The sequence below is a fragment of the Rhipicephalus sanguineus genome, chromosome 11, assembly GCF_013339695.2.
Source record: "Rhipicephalus sanguineus isolate Rsan-2018 chromosome 11, BIME_Rsan_1.4, whole genome shotgun sequence".
Taxonomy (NCBI): domain Eukaryota; kingdom Metazoa; phylum Arthropoda; class Arachnida; order Ixodida; family Ixodidae; genus Rhipicephalus; species Rhipicephalus sanguineus.
The window spans coordinates 87948080-87967590 of NC_051186.1; the positions used below are offsets into that span (position 1 = coordinate 87948080).

The window sequence follows — 19511 nt, forward strand, 5'->3', positions numbered from 1 at the left end:
GTCAACTACGGCAACTGCGGGCAGAAGTAACGTAATATCGTCATATGGCATAATAATTAACAAATGTGAAAAAGCTCCCACACACACACACACACACAAATGTGCTCGCGCCCAAGCTGTATCAATGCGCGGCGTGGTGTTCTCGTCGTATGCACGGCAAGCTAGGACCTCGGCGGTTTCGCGCGGTGTGTTGTGGATGTGTTCTCGTTTCGTGGTGCGATGCTGTCACTTGTGGTGCACTGAATCATCTTCGCGCTGTGGTAAACGTGATCTGCTATTGGAATGAAGTGCTACCCTGTCGAAATGCTACGCGCCGACTGGGACATCGCCTGAGAGGTGAGTGTAAACAAGGCTGCCATCAGTCGCGTGATTTACCTGTGTGCAGTTGGTATGTAACGATCACCGCTTGTTTAACATTCACGTTCTGTGCGAACACAAAACACGCATGATTGATGAGCTCGCGTGATACAGCGTCGCGAGTGCTGCCCGCTGCTATAGAAATTACAAGCATGATGGTTGGGCCATCGAAACATGGTAACCTCGGTGAAGGCTCAACATTAGCTGTAGCAAGTACAGCTGTTCAAAAATAGTTTTGTTTTCAGTGCTGCCCAAATAAGCGTTGTTTATCAGAAAATTCGCGACCTTTTAAAAGAAAATTGACGTAAACTCCGCACAATATCTTCTATTGCAAGGTAAACAAGTCATTTGGGAAGATTGGCTGTTAAAATAGTATATACGTCTAGCTAAAGGCTTAGCACCACTAACACGGGCAGTCGGCGACGGCATCGGCGATTTCGCTCATTTTTAGCGATGCTAGGAATCATTTAATTTTTCTATCTCTCAATGAAGAGCAAGCTTTATTGATAAATAAGAGGGCCCACTAAGGGGGTGGCGGTTGAAAGCGTGAAACGTTAAACTCGAGGACGGGTTTTTCGAACTTCATAACACATTCTGAACTGTTCCATTGCACTATATGACAGGTTCTGTGAAAGAGCAGTTTTCATCTAATTTTTACGCATGCAGCATTTCTAACAGACGCCTTGTGACGTAACTGCAAGTGCACGAACAGTTCTGCCGGAAATATTAATGCTCCTGCAATTAATTTTTCAGGAAATCGATGAATGAGAGCGTTGCGCCTCCTGAGAAACGTCTTCAACATCTTGCAGCTATAAACACGCTCTCAGCAGCTGTCGATGGTGCTGTTGCACTTCCTGACGTCGGCTGGACAGCATCCATTCGGATAAAACATTGCAGTTTTCATTGTCTCTCCTATAATACAGGGAAGCCATCCTATTTTCTGTATTAAAAAAAAAGTTGTTCAATTTATGTGTACACACGATGCTGTCGAATTGACACGAGTCGTTGAATAAACTTGGTTGTTTCTTTAGACGTTTTCGTTTTTTTGTCATTAAGCAGACATTTTCGCTGAACGATATAACCAACCGTGTTCTGCACAGTGAGAAGCGAGCAAGCTTGGCACGTCGACGGGAGCATATATGAGAACGTTTATATACACATACATTCATCAAACGCCCAAATTCGCTCGAAACACGCGCGCAGAAAAACCAATCGAAGGCATTTTAGACTTTCATGAACGTGATCACCGAATGGTTGCTTGCGAAACACTGAAGGCTGAAGTCTAATATAAGGAATCTTGCTACTTTGACTAACATGGCAGAACGCGCAGCTTCCAGACGGTGCCTGTTCATATATAGTCCCGGTAATATTCACTCTGCTACATACTGGCGTGCGGTATAGTGGTTAGCGTACGCGACTGCTGATTCAATGGTCACGAGTTCGAATCCTGTGTGTTTGTTGTGAATTTTCTGTAGTTTACATCTGAATTTATTTCTGTGTATTAATTGTATATGTCGTCAAATGCGTGTATCAACCTCCAAATTCTCGGTAATTCAACCAGAAACTGTAATAAATTGATTTTTTTTATCGAGAAGGAGCAACTGTTAGTCCCATCAGGGGTAACAGTTCGTCCCTACGCAGCTACCATGCAAAAAGAGGACTAAATCAGTTACTCCCTAAAAGGGGTAACTCCTACACCCGACATTTCGTCCCTCAAAACAACTGAGGACTAACAGTTCGTCCCCTGACAGTTACTCCCTAAAGGACGAATCGTTCATCCTTTAGGGAGTAATGGTTGTGGCAATGCAGTTACCCCCCAAAAGGACGAACCACAGACCCCTTTTCGTCCTTTGCGGCTTAGAGTGTATCGTCTTTAGACGACATTTGCAGCGAAGCACGCAGATACGCGGCCAATTTTTTCCCTGGGCAATAACTACGAGTGTTTCGAAAAGCCCATGTTAAGTGCAAGTCCAAGGCACACCACGAATCTGACAATGCAGTGGCTGGAATATAATTCCATTGCTTCTTTCAGCCCAAAACCAATTATTTTTGTGTGCTATGAATATTATCTTTTTTTTTTGCGTGTGATTAATCACTCTGCTTTGGAAGCTTCCAAATGCATCTAATCTATCAAGTAGATTTCTTTCAGTTCATGGTGGAGATGGAGCAGACTGGGAACTACCTTTTTGATGTATTGGTAAACAGGAATAATGGAGCACTCTCTTTCAATGTTTACAGAAAGAGTATGCATTGCCCAGTACCTGAACATAATGTTGTTCTTCAAACACTTGTGAAAGGCCAGTAGTGCTCCCTTGCCTCCCTATTGAACCGTTACAGACGTATTTGCATGAAACCTGAAGAACTGACTTCCTATTGTAGAAAAAACCAAAAGAACTTGTCGATCAACGTTACACTGCATTCATGAAAACTGTGGAGCACCATTTGTTTACGCCCTCCCAGCTTCCCGTTGCCTGACAAGTAAAACGCTCCAATTTCTTACGTGCCAGCATAAGCAAGACCTCATCACGTGTACTGTGCAAATATAATGTTGAGACAATACTTCTTTGCAGATTAGCTGGTTCATACTAAATTCTGGTCTTGCTGCACAAGCAGAAGAAGAAGAAAAAGGCCACACTCTCTATCCTGTCTCTCTTTTCCTTCCTTCTGCTTGAGCAGCAAGACTGATTTCCGGATGACGTTGAGGTTGCTGACATTCCTGTGTAAAAACTGAGGCGTGCACTTGTAGTGGACGACGTCATTGTCACCATTGCGCTTTTTGTCGAGGTTGCACTTGGATATTATTATTCGGCCTAAGACAGAACAAAAGAAGACCATTCAGCCACTCACGCTGCCATGCATAAGTCCCTCCAAGGGCGATGACCTCGATCTTTGATGAAACAGCAGCATGAGGCACAGGCGATGCTTCAGTTGTGCAATGTTTCGTTGTGCGATAGTACTTTTGCTGTTTCTCTGACAGAGAACACCGCCACCGCACTTTTGGTTTTCCATTTACAGTCGTGGGCCAAGATCGACCTGCACAAGGTCGCAGAGAGGTTTTTAGAATTTAAAACATGACATTCAAACTTCTGCAGAAGAAACAGCTCACATTTTGAAGAGGCGAACTCAGGCATTCTTTCTTAGCAGTTAAGCTCTGCATTTGCAACCTTCATTTTACTTATTTTCTGAACTGCCACAATCCATCTAAAGCCAACCGTAATGTTCAAGGTGAATGTTTATACTGTATGTAAAGAGAGCACTAAGCTAGGTCACGGCAGCACAACCACAACTCCCTTAACGGGATATTCTGGGCAGCATTTTTTTTTAAATGGCACATTTGGACACTGATGGTGCAACTACATTGAAAGAGATGCAAAAATTACCTCAGGGTGATTCCACGATAGATCGAACATGCCTGTCCAATCGATATTTTTGTTTTGCCTGGGTTTTTTATATGTTATGTGGCCACATTCAAAGCGCACGGAACCGAAAATATTATTCCAAAAAACGCTCCCAGCGTGCCAAAAAACTATTTGGAGGTGGCCGTGTGGCCATCCTGTTTTAGCTCATCGCAATATTTTTGGATTTCACGGGCAAATTTAACGCGCAGTATAAACGTTGTGTTGAAATTTTTTCTGTTGGTTTATTATGCATTACTGTGAATTACATCCATGCTTTTTTATGCTGTCCTCAAAATGAAAAAAATGTGAAAAAATGCCAAACACAGCCCAAATCAAAAAAGTTTGCTAAGTTTGATGCGTCTTGGCGCCTTTTCTATTTCACACAGAAACTTCAGAACAATGTCAAATGTCAAAAGAACATTTCCAACATTTCTATAGGAGATCGTTTTCCTACTAGCAGCGCAAAAGAAGAAAAAAAATAGTTAGAGAAGCCAGTTTCTTTAAAAAAAGGTCCATTTTCAAGAAATAAGATGAAGAAAACACCGGTCTCAATTTTAACGACAATTTTTTATCGAAGAGCGCTTATGTCAGTGAAAACACAGTTTTAATATCATATGTCCTCATTTGCTTTGTTCACGAGATATAACGGGCCAAAATGACCCTTGCTGTGTGTGCTCACTTAGTGTGATCAGTGGTTATCAGCTTGCATTGTGCGTAAATCTACTTTGCTCTGGTAGCTTGTCAAGAAAACGTGTTCTCAGATTTTATTTGTGTCTAGCGTGTGCGAAAATGGGCTGCTGCCATCCTCTGAAGGGCTAACGCGTATGTAGTTTGCAGCCTAAAACCTCACCTACAGGCATCAGAGGAAAGGTGGGCGCACCTGTTCAAGATATCAATCGCTTCTTCTTCCTGAAGAAATGCCTCGACTACCTCATCGCAATTCTCATAGATGTAGACAGGTTTTCCTTGAGGCGCGTAAAGCAATGCTAGCAGACCTCACAGGTGTCGCGAAGATCCTCACCCTATGGCAGTAGCTTCTGGAGGAAGACAACAACAAAGCAGGAATGAAAGAAAATTGACGCAACGAAAATGTTTTTCTCAGCAATCTTCTTTTTGCGGATGCGTAAGTAATCGGCACAGAATACTCAGACCTAGCCATGGGCTGCATGCATCCCGTGTAGTGAACAGCTAGACCAAGCCGAAACGTTTATACTGAACACCGCCGCACACATTTGCTCACTTAACTACTCATGGTTTCATATTTTATGACCAAGGATGTCTAAACGCTTTGGGGTGTGATAATTAATTTGTGGGCCAGACTCCTTGTCAAAATTAAGGATAATGCCCGTCTGGCGCCACCAGTGACGTCCGCTGTTCTCAACGTGGGAAAGCACTTTAGTAAAGTGCCAACAAAACATCATAAATTGGGTAGCTTCGGCCACTTATATGGCTTAATCGTGCCGCACCGACATTTTCTGGCTGCTGAAATGCTGAGGTAAATGTTAAGATGATACAGGAAGACGTTACCTGCGACGCCGAAAACATGATAGCGGGAAGCGAAATTAACGACTCAGAAATGACTGAGATAACTTTTTACGTATGCTGTTTAGCACAGTGTGCGTTGAATGGGGAAGATGGTTAGAGTGTACAATGCACGTAATGAAAGGGAAGCAAGCAGGCAGTGAGAAAGCACCCTCAATAACAGTGCGCCTGCTGATTGTATAGGTCGGCAAACTCACTCATGAGTCGACTCACTCAGACTCAGATCAAGCCGTGAGTCTGAGTCTGGGTGAGTCCGGCTGAGCAATACGTTGGTGAGTTTGAGTCCAAGTGAGTCCGGTTGAGGGAAACTTTAGTGAGTTTTGAGTCCGAGTGAGCCCTAAGCGCAACATATATTTATTGAGCGAGTCTGAGCGAGCTCCACCCTTCATTGCCGGCCAATGGACTTATCTACTCACCTATCGGCATTACTATCACCCTTACACCGGCTTACATTTATACTCAAATCTATTCACACGTGCCTGAACGCACTAGCGTTCATGCTCCACCACAATGTTTATTGATAAGAGGTGTGAGTGGGGGCGGTGGTGCTAAGGGAGGGTTCCATTACCTACTCCCGCAAACTCTTGCATGGGAAGTTCTTGATAGAAATATCTCGTGTGAGTCGCACATTTCATAAAAACGTCCTTACTGATTGCAACCATTCATAACTACTATTTGAAGGTATAAGATCAAAAGGTGTATTGTAGAGCACGATTATGTGAGATATTGGCGTTAAAGAGCATTTACACCATGATCGGAAAAGCTAACTTTACACCAGCGAACTCATGAAGTCGACTCACTCAGACTCAGTTCAAGCCATGAGTCCTGACTCTGAGTGAGTCCGGCTGAGCAAGATGTTGGTGAGTTGAGTCCGAGTGAGTCCAGTTGAGAAAAAAGTTTAGTAGTCTGAGTCCGAAGTGAGTCTGGCTGAGGAAAATTTCGGTGAGTCCTGAGTCCGAGTGAGCTCTCAGTGCAAAATATATCTTTTAAGTGAGTCGGAGTGAGTTCCAATATTTTTGCCGACCTATGGCCGGATTGTGGCATTTAGTTACAGATTAAGCTGGCCTGCCGCTGCATACAGATGCTTTGTTTGGTGTGCAAGGCGAGTTTTGGCAAAGTTACCTAAACCATGTGCTCACGGTGTCTTGCGTGCTTTACGACCATAAATCGCACTGAAGTGAGCACACACAGCAAGGGTCATTTTGGCCTGTTATATCTCCTGAATAATGCAAATGAGGGCATATGATAATAAAACTGCGTTTTCATTGACATAAGTGCTTTTCGATAAAAAATTGTCGTCAGAATTGAGACCGGAGTTTTTTATTATTTTATTTCTTTGAAGACGAGCTTTTTAGAAAAAAGTTGCTTCTTTTAACTATTTTTTTCTTCTTTTGCGCTGCCTGTAGGAAAACGATCTACAGCAGAAATGTTGCAAAGGCTTTTTTGTGTATTTGACACTGTTTTGAAGTTTCTGTGTGAAATAGAAAAGGCACCAAGGCACATCAAACTTGGCAAACTTTTTTGATTTGGGCCCTGTTTGTCATTTTTTCACATTTTTTCTCCTTTTGAGGACGGCATAAAGAAAGCATGGATGTAATTCACAGTAATGTGTATAGACCCTTTTCATAAATACGCCACCTGACGGTGGGCTTTTCGTCAGTTTCGCTTCGCAAAGGAGCATGGGATAGCCAGCGCCATCGTGAGGGCATGGAAAGCGAGCCGTCAAATGCGTGAGCGCTGTGATGTTTGTGTTGGCGCCTAGTTCTCCGTGTCATCCGCTGAAATCTCACCGTTTGCGTGCTTGAACGAGCTCTTAGTACTCTCCGTTGGTCTTTCTGAGGTGCTTCCGATGCACAATGAGCAACATTTTGTATCCTTCAACGGGTTGGAGCAGCAGTTTGGCTCGACTGCCGCGTGTGCGGGACCGTGACCACCGCCAACTCGCGTGCGCGCCCGGACCAGAAAAAAAGGCTCGCCGAAGCTACAAACTTCTCACCGAAGGGAAGGAAGGACGTCGCTGTCGCGGAACTATGCGACCGCAACCGGTGAAATTCCTGCAGGTCTGCCGCAAGCCACACCACGCAACTATTTTCCGGACGCCACGCGTTAGGTATATTTGCGGCGACAATTAAAACAACACTCTGAACACGATTAAAAGCAAATAAAAGCACGACGTTTCGGCCCCTGTACGGGAGCCTTGTTCACAAGTGAAAAATGACTGTGTGAGCGGTCCGGTTATGTACGTTATAAAATGTGACGTAAGCAACGTGTGTAGGCGTGTGGAAAGTTTCCGTCATTTCGAATGAGTGTGTGCGCCGTTGTCTGGATCGTGATAGATTCGAGATGAAGCCGAGATGACCAGTTCTTTTCTCTATGTGTATATTTGTATGCAGTGGTGTAGCCAGGGGGGGGGCACACCGGGCCCATGCCCCCCCCATCCCCCCCCGAATTTTTTTTTTTGCCATGGCACACAGATCACAAAATGACACTCGACCACATCTGCCTGCCCGGCCCCCACACTTCAGATCAAGGTGGTGCCCCCCCCCCGAAAAAAAATTTCTGCCTGTGCCCCTGTTTGTATGTATTAAAAAATGTTGACACGTGGCTTACGGTATGCGAGTACTGTCGCTAAGTAAATGAACGGTACGCAATTTCATTTTTATTTTTCTGGCTGGCCTTACGAACCCTCGCAGTATTTCTGCACAATCTATCGCAATTTACCGCATGCAGGCACTCGGGCGAAGATTATTCATTCGTAAAAGCAAGGCTACACATGGCGCTGTGAAATAAGCACGTCCGTTTCTGTAGCGCGTTTACAAAACGGTGCCCTTCGGCACGTCCGTTTGACACCACGTACGGAGAGAGAGCACGTGCGTTTGTTATTCAAGTTTTATCGCGTACCTTATCGCTGTTCTCGTCGCGATATCCTCGATGGTGGCACATGGGAACGCAGCACGTCTGCACCATTGCAGCACCTCTACGAAAAACGTTGATGAGAGTTCACGATTCGGCGGTGCTGAAGTGTCACGCACTGGCACGTTGCCGAAGCCTGCGTCGTCTGCTGCGGTGCCCTCACAATGGCGGCAGAGTGTAGTTTGCGTGCGCAGCGCTAGGGGCGCCCTTTTTCGAAAAGGGTCTATTAAAATCAACAGAAAAAGTTTTCAACACAGAATTTACAGTTCGCGTTAAATTCGGCCGTAAAATTTAAAAATATTGCAGTGAGGAAAAACAGGACGCCGTGCGCCGCTTTCAAATATTTTTTTGCCGCGCTGGGAGCGTTTTTTTGGAAATAAAATTTTCGGTTCCATGCTCTTTCAATGTGCCCGCATAACATAGAAAAACCAGACAAAACAAAAATATCGACTGCACACGCATGTTTGATCTCTTGTAGAATCCCCCCTCAACTGAAATACACAAGACATGTAGCCTCGATAGAAGGGAGACAAGACAGAAACGAGACAAATCTCATCTCCTTTCTATGGTGGTGAAATATCTTCAGACACTCTTCCGTTAAGTTCAGAAGAGGAACGATATTTATGCATGAGCATGTCCCACTACTACAGTGAAACCTCAGTGATACGAATCTCACGCGACTACCAAAAATATTCGTATCATCCAAAATTCGTATCAGCAGAAAGCATGAAAAATTAGCATGCGACAAAAGAAAGCTGGCGTACATTTTCATTTATTGTTTTTCAGGGCCGCAGCAATGTCCGCAAGAACCCTGAACGATTGTCAGTTAAGTTTTTAGATGTCGGCAGTCATACCAGTACTGATAAATATATGGCCTATACGCGCATATTTAATTAATGAACCAGGCGCATTGTGACCCGCGACAGCAGTAGCCCCTTTAAAATTTTAGTATGCTTTTCATGACACCGGAGTACTGCAGTAAAAGTAACGAAAGAAGCGCTTTGACACCATGGATCAAGGCCACAAAATTACAGAACCACGGTCTTGTGTTATGATTTTGTTATCGTGGAGGTGTTGGGGATGTTTTTGGGATATTTACGGCCATGCCCGCACAAGTGCGAAATCAACGGTCGTGCATGTTGACACTGTGAGGCATGACTCCTTCGTAAAGACCGTCCTGGTCTTCTTTTGGTCCTCGTCCACCTTTCATAGGATGTCTGATGCATGAGGCACGCACGTGTAAACACAGTACAACGACAGGAGCCCGCATCGACGCATTAGAAAAAGAAGCATGGCACTAATATCCTCTGTAATCTAAATGCGAAGGCACACGGAGGCACTTAAGAGCTTCAAAGAATCGGGCACACAATCTCGGAGGCTCTGAGGGTTTATTCTGACCGTAAGAAAAGTGTTTTCTGATACCGTGATTCTGACAATTTGGCGGTGCGGCGCACATGCCCACGCTTGCGTTCCCGCGCTCGCACGTGCTTGGTGCATCTTCCAGGACAGCACCAACAGCACCTCTCCGTACCTGTGCGGTAGCATACGTTCGTATCAAACGTCACTGGGTGAAAATTGGTTCGCAACAACCGTACTCCATTGCATTGCAGGCTAATGGGCCTTGGCCGGGACCAACGAAAAATTTGTATCACCCCGAAATTCGTATCGGCTGTGATCGTATCACTGAGGTTTCACTGTATTTACACTTACGACAAATGAGATTAGACGATAGTAATGCAGCAGCAAAGGCAAATTCTGCATGAGTGGTTACATAAACAATGCATGATTTTAGAAGCTTGGGGCAAAACAGTGCTGTGCAGAACACATGCTGAGAGCTGTCACATGCTGGCTTCTATTCTGAGCCTCTGATTACACGGCATTCTCTTGGCAGCCAAATAGAATGTTGAACAAGATGTCAGGACCATAGTTGTGCATACTCCCACGGCCATATTGAAGTGTGTATGTACCACGGCATAGCGATGACGATGTAACACAATTTTCAGCATGGGCCAAATGCCGCACAGATTTCACGTGTACCTGCCAGGGCATGGTGACGACAATGAAACGCATGGGTTCCTTCGTTCAACGAAAAAATGAGGACACTGCTTGTTCAGTATCTATAAAGCCGGTCAATCTGTCATGCTCTCTGGTATTTCTTGTCTCTCCTACTTTTAGACAGCGCAACAAAGCAGATGAAAAAATGAATGATCACACGAACACAAGTGCCATCGATTGTTCGTCTTTTCGTCTGAAATGTTGCACCGTGCTAAATCTATGCATCCGTACCAACTCGCCCAATTGCCAGTGCTACTGTCCTACTTTGCCACAATATCAAGGCTGCTGAAAGCCACAAAAGTGCGTCTGTGACTTTTGAAGGCCAACCGACTTAGCAGCCATATGTGACACTGTACTTTCACTGCTCTTACACTTTTCATTTTCTCCCGACAGTGATGCATAACTAAATGGACTCAGACCCACTTATCCCCCCCCCTACCTGTTTTCCAGTTTTCTGTCCCTTTTGCCTGTATAAAACTATCAACTAGCATTTGAGGCTTTGTGTTGTGCGTCACTTTGTTTGTGTCTGCCTCCTAACTTGCGCTGCCATAGTTCTTAAAGTAAGAACAAAAAATAATATAAAAAAAAGGATGGCCAGGTAATGCACCGAACCGACAAATGCCAACACCTTCCCTTCATTTGCACTTTTTAAGCAGAGCATAACTGAACAAATGAATCGATCAGAGCTAATTGGGATTATATGTGCAGTGCACAGTACCCACGGATTGAAATAGGACACTCGGAGCACATGGCCGTCGGTATATGCAGCGCCGCTCGTGGGTGCTCATGGAACGAAGGTGTTGCATTGAGGTATAGAGCGAGGAGGAGAACATCGACGCAGCAGGTTTGCTCCTTCCGGTTGTCAACTAGTCGGCCTTTTAGTTCACCACACTGCCAGCGTGGCGCTGCAAGGCTTGCGTGCTTTCGTATACCAACCGAAATGGCTCCCCAGTGCGCACCTCCTATATTGCGGCGCGAGCAGAGGACGCTCTCGTTACACGCGCTTTGGCGATGTGGAACGCACGCTGTGCAAGTAAGACACAGGATTCAGCTAAGAGATTGTGCCTTACATGTGTTCGTTGACGCTACATTGGCCGCTGCTTGCAACACGATGCAGATTGGGCATTGAACATGGGCGAAGAAAGCGGGAAGAACACAGACATTATTTCATTTCACAGTGATTTGTCACTGCGATTAACCGCGACGATAGCGGGCCCTGCACTTAAATGTTGGCAGAATAGACTGCTTACATGCACACTGTAAGGCACAATCCCTTAGTCTTGCACAGCATTCGTGCTGCATCGCCAAAGCGCGTGTAACGAGAGCGCCCTCTGCTCGCGCGGCAATATAATAGGTGCACACCGGCAAGCCATTTCGGTCGGCATATGAAAGCGCGCAAGCCTTCCAGCGCCACACTCTCAGCGTGGTGAACTACAGGCTGGCTTGTTGGTGACCGGAAGGAGCAATCCTGCTGCATAGATGTTCTCCCCCTTGCTTTATACCCCTATGCACCACCTTGGTTCCATGAGGATCCACGAGCGGCGCTGCATATACCGGCAGCCATGTGCGCTCCAAGTGTCCTATTTCAATCCGTGAGTACTGTACATTATACATGCTATGCGAGGTGTATGCGACTCCTGAGAGGTACGAGGTTTATTTACATATTTGACTGCACCAATTTTCTCTCTAGCAAAGCGGCCTACCTTACCGCGTTGTATGCATGTGTCTAAAAAGAGGAAAGTAAGAAACACTACCGTAAAATCCCGAGCAAGCGCCACCCCTACAGTGAGGGATAATCCGACAAGATTTGGAGGGGGGCCCTTGCTCGGTCATGAATCAAAATTGAAGGTGGCCGTGGATGAGCCGCTAAGAATACAAAATGCACACCCGTGCTTCTAATGAAATGCTTTATTGAATACGCATGCATTCCCTGTTTTCATTCACACTCGGACAAATGAAAACAGTGAAAATGGTGGGAGGAGAGAATGGGTCGCATATTTGAAATCTCCCGAAGAAGGGAGGGGGGGGGGGGCGCTTGCTTGGGATTTTACGGTAAGCAATAAGTTAGGGAGAAATGAGAAACAGTAAGCATGACAGAGCTGTGCAGGCAGCAGCATTGAATATGTGTAAGGTCACACTTTGTAACTGCGTGCAATACTTTCAATGCACTTATTATAAGGTCAAGAAGCATTAATCAATTTGACGTGCAATTTCTTGAAGTTAGAAACTAATAAAAATAAACAGTATTCAGAAGCTGAAACAAAAGCAAGTGACCACGTGACAGGCTTTTGTTAGGTGTTCGGCATAACAGCATGAAATTTGCTTTGTCAAGGCGTGTTTATATATGCACAATCTATTTTATTTGTTCTGAAGCATTAAATGGGCAACAAAAGCATTACATAAACAGTCTGTTGCTAAATTATATGCACCTACGTGTCTTAGCACAAACAAGATGAGGACAGAAGGTAGACGCGTAAGAGTGCTGGTCCTGTTGCTACGTCTTTCTTCTGTCCTTGTCTTGTTTGTGCTAGCACACTTACATTCCTCATGAGACAACTAGCCTATTCAGATCCTTCTGCCTCCTAACGTGTTTACATAAGCAACCGCACAGTACCATGCTAATTAAACCACTACCACACAGCAGTGTAATGTATACAACTACGTGAAGGCAGTATACCCATATATAAAAAGCAACACTGACAGAATATGAAATCTGCTGCTTCGGATAAGGTTCACATGGTCACTCTGACAGAATATGAAATCTCGCATTGTGCATGCCAGTTTTCATAATCGTGGATGCTCGTTCGTACAATATTACTGACAAGTGAAGGTGATACACACGCACATACTGCACGAACACGTCTCTACGCTATGCTGAAAACACGGCTCCAGCTCACTATTAACATTATTACGTTTACCCAGTTCAAGTCAGTGTCTAAGCGCATAGTCAACACTTCACCATTAGTTTCAGCTTATTATACCGCTTCGCACACGAACGTGAGCACAAGGCTGCACAGTAAATGGCGTTGCAGCATTGCTTTGCTGTCTTAACAACGATGCAGTGCGAGTGACGCCTGCGTCCTGCTCACTATGATGCTCATCAGACAAATCGATCATCATACGCATGCATGTTATCTCAGTTGTTGCAAATTTCCTTCCGTAAAGCCGTACCGATGCGTCGTGGCTCTTTCTGCTCGTATGAGCGTAGTCATAGCGAATCGGTAGCGGGGACAATGACAATGTTTGTCACTCGCAAATGGGCATAAGGCTGCGTCTCTACAACGCCTCGTACGCGTGCGATAACACAGCCTTCCGCTGAGTTGCGTACTTTGCATAATAACATGTGCCACTTACCTTTCATACTGTCACGCAGTCGGTAGCCGGTCTCGTGTCGGTAGCCACGGGCGTCAGCCATCAGCTGCGGACATGCTGCGGAGTCCTACGAGCGCACGTAGTACATTCCTTCGATTCCTTGAACGACTCGTACGTGACTGGCGCTCCAAAAAACGCACGACTTGCGCACGATCTTTGCACATCGCAAAAAGGAGGGCGGCACGTTCTCAGATGAAATTAACGTTCTTGAAGACGTAACGAGCTCACACGAGACGCTGACACAGAACAAAAAATAAATGACATTTGGCTTTGGCTGTGGATGGCTTTGGCTCGTAGAGTTGATGAAAAAAACAGAAAAATACGTGAGCGAGTCAAATTAAAAAGTGCATGTTATTCGAAAAAACATAGTTTACAATGAAAATAATAGCTTATCTTGAAGAGCAATTTATGCGATGCAAGCCAAATAGTACTTCAACAGATTTGCCTTTTTTGTTGTTTGCGTTTTCATAGCAGACGACAGGCTTCTAGCGCGGACAGTGCGCTTTACTTTTCCATCGGCGGTCGAAGCAGTGCTCTGCATTATTTGTATGTACAGTGCGTTCTTATTTAATCAGAGGTCGATTAAAAAATAGTAGAATTTTCACATAAGACAGCATTTTCTCTTTCAAACAGTGGCATTTCGTACGTACATTGCGTCGAAGCAAAATGAATTAACAAGCTATCGTACTCTGCTGGTGTCGCCGCTACGTACTTACGACGCTAGCACGTACATTAGAGCTCCCTGTACGGTAGAAAATCTTTGTTTATTGAGGTAATTAGCCTTTGTTCAGTGCGGAGTTAGTGATCGAGCGAGATCGCAACTAGCGCGTGTCGGAACAGTACGGAGCTATTCATATCTAGATCACGCCGGGTGTTGACGACGTAGCACTGATTTAATTGGCGCGATTGTTATTAAGTAGAACACAGATATTATAGGTCGCAGCTTTTACTAAAAAAATGAAGCCTTCGCACTGCCAAGCGCACGGGCGGTATCCAATAAAGAAAAAGAAAGAAAGAAAAGCGCGCGGGTGGTGTAGCCGGTTAACGCGCAACGCGGACAGCTTGGTAGTGCTGTTGTCTGTGGGTTCGACTCATGGTTAATTTAAACTTCTTCCTTCCGTCTTCTTTTTTTTAATATTTTAATACACTGCTGTCTCCTAGTAATGTACTGTCTGCACACTAAAAAGTACAGATATGCACCAACTATTACCCATTATGTTGTTCTGTTGTGGCACTGCTGTTTGCTTGAAAACGTTTCGTTTTTCACTGCAATATGGTTCAAGATATTACAAAATACGGAATGCTACAAGTGGAAGAACCAGATGAAAAATGAGGGGCACAATGTCAAGAGACCAAAAATAGGCAATATGGATTCTTCGGAAAGTCATATCTGCATGATTGAGCTAGAATAAATGAAAGTAGGTTCATTGCATAGTATATGACTTTATAAGCACCCTAATTCAGGATGTTTCAAGAAATGTATCCGAAAATCCTCGGAAATAAAAATATGAGATATATTCACGCTGCCTTCATAATTACTTTTTTTTGTGGTGGCAAATTAAGCTGAGCAGAGGAATAAATTACGACAGGAATCAAAGAAATTAGGTTAATTTACTTTTTAATTAGTGGAGACAAGTGGTCCAGTCAAATGGGAAAATTGCAGCCCTTAATTCTGCGAAGAGCCTGTCGCCACTTTTTGATTTTGCGAAAGCAGCCGCTGGCAATTACTAGCGAATAATGAAATCTGACAAATTTCACAGGCGAAACCGAAACTCCGAACAGCACAACTACCTTTCCGAGATGTCCAGAATGAGCGAGCGTGTTTTACCAGCCACCGATTAATTGACTTCGTTTCGGGGTTGTGCGGATTTCATGTGCAATTAGAGCAAGTATGGTGCACTTACGTTAACAACTGCAGAAGAACTAACACCACTGCAATCGCCGTCGTGAATATTGACGTCATTCTGGTCGTCTGCCAGTTGCGCTCATTGGAGCTACGGTTTTGGTTCCGCCAGTGAATTTGGTTCAATTTCATTGCTCCGCAATAATTACCAGAGGCCGATTTCTCAAGATGTCGAAGCGGCAATGGTCTTTTCGCCGGAAGGACCGCAATTCTCCCTTTTGACTCGACCGCGTCTCTCCGCTAATTAAAAAGCTAATTAATTAATTTTGTTTAATTATGGCGTAATTGGTGTGTCTAGTCATTTCAAGATGTCTCCCACCACAGAAAAAGTAATTATGAAGGCAGCGAGCAAATGCTTCAGTTCCCTTATTTTTGGCGATTTTTGGACACATTTACATTCATATTTGCATCCATATATGGGAGTATACAGCAATATATAAGCCTTTATATGCATATAAATACACTCATATATGGGATTATATAGCCTTATAAGTGCCCTTATATGCATATCAGTACAGCCATATATGGCAGTACATGACCTTATGTGAAGCCGTATATGGCAGGTTATGGCAGTATATGGACTTATATGAACACTTTTATATAACTATATAAATTCATATATGGCCATATATGACTTTATATGTCCCTTTATTTGGTCATATACGTCCGTATATAAAACATATATGGGCCATATCTGGCATTTTCGTAAGGGAATTACCATAGACAGTCACTGACACGACACTGATGTCCAAACTCCGCAGAAAGAAACTCGCGCTGAAACCAAGCGTTCGCACCTCGCATAGATCTACGGGCACGTCGTCGTTGACGCCGGCCTTCCGTCGCTTCGAGGTCTTCTCGCAGCCGCCATCGCCTTTCCCGTTCTTTAGACGTATACTCGGGATCTTTGGCTCACCGCCGTCGCTTCACAGCCATTTGTTGGGTTGACTGTTGCCTTCTTCAATTTTAATGGAGCAGTGGTTAGTGCTGGGAGTTGCCCAATTTCTGTGGCAGATACCCTTTTACGATTATGATACTTTTCCGATTGGACATACAGGCCGCTCAAATTACGTGCGGCCGCAATAATTACCGACATAGGCCACACATACGGATATAGGCCGTACGATTTACGGACATAGGCCACACATACCGACATAGGCCGTACGAATTACGGACATAGGCCACACATACGGTCATAGGCCGTACGAATTACCGACATAGGTCACGCATACGGACATAGGCCGCACAAATTACGGACGTAGGCCACACATACGGACATAGGCCGTACGAATTACGGACATAGGCCACGCATACGGACATAGGCCGCTCAAATTACGGACATAGGCCACACATACGGACATAGGCCGCACAAATTACGGACATAGGCCACACATACGGACATAGGCCGTACAAATTACGGACCTAGGCCACACGTACGGACATAGGCCGCACAAATTACGGACATAGGCCACACATACGGACATAGGCTACACATACGGACATAGGCCGTACGAATTACCGACATAGGCCACACATGCGGACATACGCCGTACGAATTACGGCTACCTTAAGCAGCTTCGCTTTTAAAAGAAACAGAGACAGAGAGAACACAAACGAAACTATGAGAAAGAAGTAGAGACGGAGAAAGAAATGTATAGAAAGAAAGAGGAAACAAGCATCGCGTCGTCTAACGACCAGATACCGCACCACCTGGCGAAGCTGCGCATGCGCACTAGCTAAGCCACGCGCACCGACGGAGGCATCATGCTCAACCTGCGCTATATAGTGCATAGCCTGGCTCCGCCCGATCGTGTCCAGCGTCATGGGGTGTCCTAAGTAGGTGCGTACTCCCGAGGAGGAAGCCACGGATCTCGAAGCCAGACGTGTCGATCGATGGGGAGCGCGAGAGGCGACGGTCTGTGCTTCGCTGTCCCGAGTTTGCGCTACTTAGTGCAAACTGGCCTCATTTTTTTGTTGTCTGTAACTGTTATTACGCAATGAAAATGTCTAAGGGTCATTCCACGCCAACTGCGGCAACCTTGGTGTTCGACCATCTGCGATTCGGTTAAAAAAATCGAGGACTACGTATCATTTCCACCGAATTATTTTTTTGCGAAAGGAATTTTCCACTACTGCAAGCCGCATGTGAAGTTATTCGGAAAGCTCGAAACTAAGGCTCGTCAAATGGGGTGTCATAAAATCTGTTATACCTAAATAGGGTTAGCACGAAATATTTGCTATAGAACGATGGTACGCTTTTCACTAAAAAAAGTTTTACGAATTCTTACGTTATTGTGAGTTCCTTATGCTGCCATAAATATGGACGATATGATCCATATTGGGGATTTTTCATAGAAAGATGGCATTGAGTGAACTGCAATATCTTATACTAACTAAAAGTTTTGGAATAGGCAAAAAATAGTTTGAGAAGCATATAATGCGAGATATTGTGTACAACTGGCAACAAATTAAAAACAGTGAATGTTCAGAGGTTCGTAAATTTCACGTTGAAATCTAGGAAAAATGTGCCAAAGAGCGCGTTTATTACCAACCTTAATTACCTGTTGACTGAGAAAGTTATATCAAATTTCTTCTTCTTTTGAGCGAGAAAAATATTTTTGAAGCTGCGTTCTGCCGGTCTGTATGCTTGCACGCGTTTAGCCTTCGTAGGAACACGGCCTAGCGCTAAGTGCAAGCTGCATTGTTTAAGAACGGCGTAGTAGAGAAGGCAAATTGACCTTTTAGCCACACGAACGCAAGCGGAGCTTGTGTCAATGCTAATTACGGGGCAAGCTGCGCGGACGCGTGGTTTGCCGCTGTACAGCTAGACAACACAATGAACATTGTCCGTGTTTATTTTCAATTATTTTCTAGCGATTATTAAACTGTGTGAACGAGAAACGCGAACAATAGAGTGCATACCGCCGCATGCACCTGTCCACTCACAGCCCGCATAGAGTGCTTACGCAGTACTGGGAAGTGATACACACTCGTTTAATCTCTCGTTACGTATACCGCTAAGTTTAAAGTGGGACGAACACTACGAGTAGAAAATCATCTGTCGAAAAAAAAAGATGTCCCTTTAACATGGCGAATAAGTTGCATTTATGAACAAACACACGGTCACTGGTCAAACATCGCCGCCTAATTACGATTGTGTTCGTTCATCACTACAACTCATCCATCGTACATGAAAGCAACAGATCTGTTTCTGTTTAGAAAACTGGAGGTCGCGGGATCAACTGCCGGCCGCGGCGGCCGCATTTTAGATGAGTGCGAAAATGCTTGAGACCCGTGTACTTCGATTTCGGCACACGTTAAAGAACTCCTGGTGGCCAACATTTCCAGAGCCCTTCCCTGCGGTATCCGTCATAATCATATCGTGGTTTTCGGACGTTCAAGCCCAACAGTTATTATTATAAAAGCGAAATCTGTAACAACAGTCCAGTAATCGAGGGCGCTTTTGTATGCTCCATGAGTTAAAGATTACTGGCCTTCCCCACGTCATTTGTTTTTATGGAGAATGTTCGGAGATAAATTTTGTTACAGCAATCCAGAAGCAATCGACATGACAAGGCTCATCTTGCACCAATCAACAGCACTTTAAAAGTATGTAGGACGTGATGAACGGTCCCAAGGAAACGATCAAGGGTTTGGGTGACAGTACGGCCATTTTAAGTTGTTCTTATTATTACATGACAGGACTGAATATTTTCTTGTGATGAAGAATATTTAGAAGTACGTTGCACAAGTTTAGTTCAACGTAAGATTCAGCGGAGGCTGCGAGCATGCAAACCTTTGCTTCACATAATTGCGAATTGCAGAAATCGAAGTAGTTACTGTAAGCCAGCTGATATCGTTCAGTATGCGCGCATCTAAAATAAAATGCGTCATTGTGAGAGCGTGGTAATTACTTACGCATATAAAAATAACTTGGTGAGCTTGTCTTCAGTAGAAAGCACGCCGGGATCTGA

The 19511-nt window shown here is 44.6% G+C and overlaps 1 protein-coding gene across 1 annotated transcript in view; it reads right to left on the reverse strand.

Annotated features, from left to right (window-relative positions):
* The window catches only part of LOC119373204 (actinia tenebrosa protease inhibitors), a gene marked incomplete at its 5' end in the record, with an annotated part of 487018 nt that overhangs the window by 129274 nt on the left and 338233 nt on the right, over positions 1 to 19511 (reverse strand). The gene's annotated exons all lie outside the window — the stretch shown is intronic.